The following is a 6,286-nucleotide window of genomic DNA, read 5'->3' on the forward strand; positions in this document are numbered from 1 at the left end:
ATTGAAAAATTATATAGAAATAAACTTATGTAAAAAAAGATTAAAGATGGGAAATGATGTCGTTGGATATAGGAACAGATGTCGCCGGAGAGAGTGATAGATGGAGATGGAATGAGTTGCGATTTAGGGATTTAGGTTATGAGTTGTTGCTGCTGTTGCGTAGTTTATATACCCAAAACATTTGTGTTGCGAAAATAAAAGCTGTTGCGAATTCGAAAATCGAGTTGCGAAAACAAAATTCGTGTTGCGATTTAGAAAATCTTGTTGCGAAAAGGAAACTTGTGTTGCGAAAAAGAAATTTGCGTTGCGAATTCCGAAATCGAGTTGTGAATTGAAATTCGTTGTTGCGAATTTGGAAAATCGTGTTGCGAGAAAGAAAGTCGTGTTGCGATTGCAGAAACTGAGTTGCGAATTTAGAAACTGTGTTACGAAATTGGAGTTCGCGTCTTGTTGGTCATTTTCACAAATCCAAAAAAAAATTGGTTAAAATCGTATATTATAATGCATTTTCGGTCACTGAAGTTATTTTCTCTAAGAAAAATGGTTAAACTATGAGTTTAGCCACTGAATTTTCTGCACTTCTTAAAATGGTCTGCCAACTTTACGATTTTACAATTTAATCCCTAATTTTCTTCCAAAATACCAATTAAATCCACCACTTTATAATTTTAAAATTTAGCCCCTATAAGACTACCTATTACAATGCATCTAACCTGTGAAATATTGAGTCAGCATCCGAAAATACTTATGTCAACTGTGTTCCTCACCTACAAGTCCATTGTATTTCCATTTCTGTATTGTCAGGCCATAAGCTACCATGAAACTATTCTTTAACCTAAACCAAGTCAATTAATGCCACTCTAATCTAAAGCATAACCAAATATATAATGTTTCAAGCACAACTTTCAAAACAAACTTCAGTTCCTATGTCGCTTGTTGGCGGTGTTGAGCTTGAAGCCGCAGCCAAGCTACAAAGTAATGACAATACATCACTAGAATCATGTAGATAATAGTTAGCTTTGCTAGGTTTCTGACCAACAGTGCAAGAAAATACTTCTGGAGGAACAGGGAGAGATGATATGCAAGCTGCATTTGATATAGTTTCAAACATGTCTTCATCCGATCGATCATCATCAATGCACAAGACAATCTGGTGGTTTCCCATTACTTGTCATGGTGGAAAGAATTTTCTCCGTCGCAAAGCCTTTAGTAACTCCCTGGCACATCAAATGGCTAATAATGGTGGTTTCCCATTACTTGTCATGGTGGAAACAATTTGTCGGCCCCTTTTAACAACGGGCTCATTGGCAAGGACACTTTCCAGATGATCCAGTAGTTCCTTCGCTTGACAAGATCCAAAATCAGGTGGAGCATCTTGATAGTGCCATACCAAGGCACTCTCCTTAAACTCTATATAGGAGCCATCAGTTGCCTCTGCATACAATTTCATCACTGGTTCAACAATTCTTTTCCAACCAAAGTCTGCAGCAACTGGAATGGTTTCCCACTCAGACGATCTACTCCACCTACAAGGCAAAAAAAAAAAAAAGTACGCTTGCGCCTTAAAGCATAATGCAAAGAATTGCATTATATTTATGCAACACAAATCTCTCATAATCCATTCACAACAGAGCCAATAGTATCAAATCTAGATTTCAAATGTACAACTGAAATGTACCTTACGAAGTATCCATGCTCAGCTGCTATACCTAGATTCTCACATTGTACAAACCAGTCACTAAGGGAGTTTTGCCCCCTACCACTAACTATAAAGACGGTGTTCTTGGGGTCACTACATAGATTATTCAGCACCAATATAACCTCAGGGATGGGGCTTTTAGTAATTGAAGAATGGGGCACCAATGTCCCATCATAATCCAAAAAAATGGCTCTTCTGCATGTCCTTCCATGAGCAGAGACAATATTTTCTTCGGAAAGCTTTCTAAAACTTGGAGAAAGGGACAATGTCCTGAAACTCAGTCCAAAACCAAAACCCCAGCAATTTTTGCTGTAATGCTCTTTGCATGCCCTCCCCAAATCTTTTATAAAACTCTGGGCCCAATAAGCAACATCATGAGAACTAACAAAACGATAGTGCTTCTCATGCCGTCGTTGCTTCTCAACGTCAATCATAGTGATTTCCATGTTTAATGCATCAGCTACAGCATCAATGTTCCAAGGATTAACCCTGATTGCCCCACTTAGGGACGGCGAACAACCTATAAACTCTGAGACAACAAGCATGCTTGTACGAGGAGATCCAGCAGCAACTTGCAAAGCTTCATCCATTTTGGAAGTCCCGTGTCTACAGACGGTGTACTTGTATGGAACTAGGTTCATTCCATCCCTCAGTGCATTTACAATACAACAATCTGCAAAAGCATAATAAGCGGTTTTCTCAGAGAAAGTGACACTGCGATCAATCAGGACCACTGGTTCATATCCTGAAAAACCAAAAGCATTATTTATCCTTTGAGTATTCTCGTATATTTCCCTTTTTGCTTCCTGAACATCTTTCCCAGCGCTTCTTGCAGGATTTATAATTTGAACCAGGACTACATTGCCTTGCAACTCTTGGTGCTGTTGTAAGAGTCGTTCCATATTAGGCTAATGCCTTTAAATATATCCATGTCATCAACACCAACGATAAGCTTTTTCCCCTCGAACTGCTGAACAATTTCTTTGACCTTAGTAGAAGAAGATGGGTGATTCAGTGCAGATTGGAGTTGGCCCATGTGAATCCCATCAGGCAAAATTTTTATGTAGACAGTGCGACCAAAATAATCAAGTCCAATGTGTCCTCTCTTGGATTCATAGTCAAGGCCAAGCATTCAGCTGCAGCATGAAAGAAAGTGGCGAGCATAATCAAATGTATGAAAACCAATCAAGTCTGCATTAAGTAGTGCTTTTAAAATTTCATCCCTGACTGGCAGTGTCCGGTATATTTCTGAGGAAGGGAATGGGCTGTGAAGGAAAAATCCAAGCTTAACTCGATGGAAACGTTTCCTCAAAAATGTTGGAAGAACCATAAGGTGATAATCATGAACCCACACATAATCCTCTTCTGGATTGATTACCTCCACTATCTTCTCTGCAAATATCTTATTAGCAGAAAGATAAGCTTGCCAAAGCAACTTGTCAAAACGATTACCATACTCTGGGCACATTGGTAGCATGTAATGGAAAAGGGACCATAAATAATGCTTACAAAACCCATGATAGAACTTTTTCTGAAGGTCGGGAGGAAGAAATGTGGGCACACATTTGAATTCCTCTAACAATCTCCCAGAAACTTCATCTTGTTCACTAAAATCAACATCATCCTTCAAGGACCCCACATAGACAACTTTAGTATCAGATGAAAAGCCATCCTTCATTATTAAGAGAAGTGAATCCTCTTCAAAACTGAACGACCATCCACCAGATTTTATATCCCTTTGAGCTTGTAAAGGAAGAAAATTTACCACAATAATTTTCTTTCCACGGCATTCAGAAGAGGCAACATCTCCATCATTTGTTTTCCAACAATCTACGTCAGAGACAATTCCATGATCAGTCATAACCCGAGGAATTTTTCTAGGAGTTTGCGGAGAATTAAACTTGTCCCCGGATACCAAGTCCGACAAGTTTATGCAAGAACTTAATACCATTATCCCCTCAACACTCTTATCTGTCACTGTTGATGACTGATGAACCAAAATCCTTCCTACAAAAGAGATTTTGGGAAGGATGTTGAATTATAAGGAACCAAATATCTGCATGAAATTGGAAAAGAACATTCATCACTTTGTGCAATATAAGGTCACCTATTAAAAAAGAAAATAAGAAAGTCCAAAAAGTTATCAGAGATGCCATTAATAATCATAAATGTTCCACTTTTGTCACATCTACCTATTACAATCTTAGTCTTCAGGTTAATGCGGCCAACAAGATACACTTGTGTGACTTATTATGAATTTTGTGGTCCATAATGTTTCATTCAAAACAAACACAAGAGTTTGTTAAACATATGATTAAGATGTTGCACATAGGCAACTGAACAGAAGCAAAGCATGCATTTCAAAAATGTTTTAAAGGCCAGACCAGGAACCAGCACTAGGCCAGGGCATGGTAAATTTTGACCCACCCTCGAAAAAATTAAAATATGAAGAAACAATAACTAAAAGAAACCAGCAAGAAATCTAAAACGTTCCATGAGACAGTAAGCCTACAAGCAGGTTTAATACACTGGCATGCATCAAAGAGATATAGAGTAAATTTGACTGAAGAATCCCTAGAATCGGCATCATTTCATGTCACTAGAGCATTTTTCATGCCTAAATCTATAGTACCAAGAATACCTAAGATCAAACTAGTTGAAAATGAAAGCAAAATAAGAGAGAAAAACAATAGATTCTCAGAAAATGCGGATTACTTCATGCATATAAACCCTCAAAATTGTTTTTTTTTTCTTGTCTTTTTTGTATGATTAGCCTTAACCTTAATGGTTTTTAACCCATTAAATCCTTTAAGTATTATCTGACATTCCTACGTAAAATAAGTAGTTTCCACATTTACAAAACATAGCATTATCAGTAATCGTAAGTTAACTATAAAGATGAAAATTCATTCTTTAATCTCGAAAAGTATATAATCAACAAGCAGGTTTTCAGCAGATCCTCAAAACAGGACTCTCTAACTTCATGTTAAATGAAAAGATTAAGATACCCGTAACAATATCAAATAAGCACATTGCACATTGCACACGTGAGGGAGAGTGTTGAGTAATGTTATCTCGCATCTGTAAAGTATTAGGTTTCCTACAGTCATATACTAAATTGTGCCCTTCCATCTATTACCAATCAGTTTTGAGGTTGGATACCTTAACATGTATTTATAAGTAATAAAACGAGAAGTCTGCGAATGAAAAGCAAACAAACTAAAGTCATCCAAATGAAATTACATAATTATTCCACCAAATATCAGGATATGCACTTTCTAATGTCAATGAAGTTGCAAAGAAATAAAACAGGACAGAGAAAATAGTGGTTTACATCATGTTGATGGAAATTAACCATAGGAGAATACTATGAAGTGATTTTAACAATATCTAATGGCTAAGCTCAACATAATGCAAATATCCCCTCAAAGTTTGGCCGCTAGTTCCAACATAGACAACCAATTTTAGTTTGGACCAATAAAATGGGACATCTAACTCATACTAGAAGAAGTACATACTTTCATGTTATGATCTACTTGTGAAAGAAGAGGAAAAGTATACCTAAAAAGAGAAGTACAAAACAGAAATGGAAATTATCGAATACAAGAGGGAAAATGCACATTGAAAAATGGCATACCTAATCGCCGCCGAGCTCTCAACAAAACCTACCTATTGATGCATACCCTACATAGCCTTTTATATGCAAGCAGCATTCTACTTGGTTTCTTCAAATTAATTGTCCAGATAGACTCTATTCATGGAATTTAATGTGAAAAATAATCTTTTAACCCATTAGGGAATCAAATTAATTTCCTTCGAGTCATGTACTAAAATCGCGTCCATTTAACTTGTTTTATTTGAGCAGGCTCATTAAGTCACTTAACCGTTTTCCGAGTATGGACAGGACAATTAGATGATAAACGAACAAATTTGCCAAAATTTACCAAACCATTCACAGTCCTTATCTAATATAATGATATCTTCTGCAATGAAACCGAAACCTTCTTAAATAGAACCACAAGAATGAAAAATGAAAGAAAACAGATTTTTTAAAAAGAAGAAAAAGAAAATATCTTCCTTCTAATACAAGTTTCACGGCATTGCGAGGCAAACATCAACTCCTCATTTATCAGCTTATCTGTCAAATTATGGTAGACAAAAGGAAGATGTCTAAATAAAAAGGCAAATGTCATTTCATGAGGTCACATTATCTTTAATAATTATGACTCACTAAGCAAATCAAAGGGCATGAAAAAGATAGCATAAATGTAACTCTCCTTGGCATTTTAAGGTTAGATTTTTATTTCATTTCTAAAATTCTCCAGGGTACCTTGTATCATCTTACCTTGTTCCTCAAGGAATTAACTGGAATGAAAACTGTTGTTGGTTTGCAAAATATTTCACTTATTAGTAAAGTTTTCTTTATTGATTTTCTTAAATTGTATTGAAAATTAGTCCAAATTTAAAAGACAAACAATTTCCTATAAAGAAATTCTTTCTAGTCCTCATCAAAGTTTCATTAAATCAAGAACCTAAAGACGATTGCGATGTAATTGATTATATATAACTCGGACTTATTCTAAGGAA

General features: G+C 36.1%; 1 pseudogene; it reads right to left on the reverse strand.

Moving 5' to 3' along the window:
- Window positions 1-892: 892 nt before the first annotated feature.
- On the reverse strand, window positions 893-3,963 carry LOC120117167 (annotated as a pseudogene).
- Between the last annotated feature and the right edge of the window lie 2,323 nt (window positions 3,964-6,286).

The sequence above is a fragment of the Hibiscus syriacus genome, unplaced genomic scaffold, assembly GCF_006381635.1.
Source record: "Hibiscus syriacus cultivar Baekdansim isolate YM2019G1 unplaced genomic scaffold, ASM638163v2 tig00110319_pilon, whole genome shotgun sequence".
Taxonomy (NCBI): Eukaryota; Viridiplantae; Streptophyta; class Magnoliopsida; order Malvales; family Malvaceae; genus Hibiscus; species Hibiscus syriacus.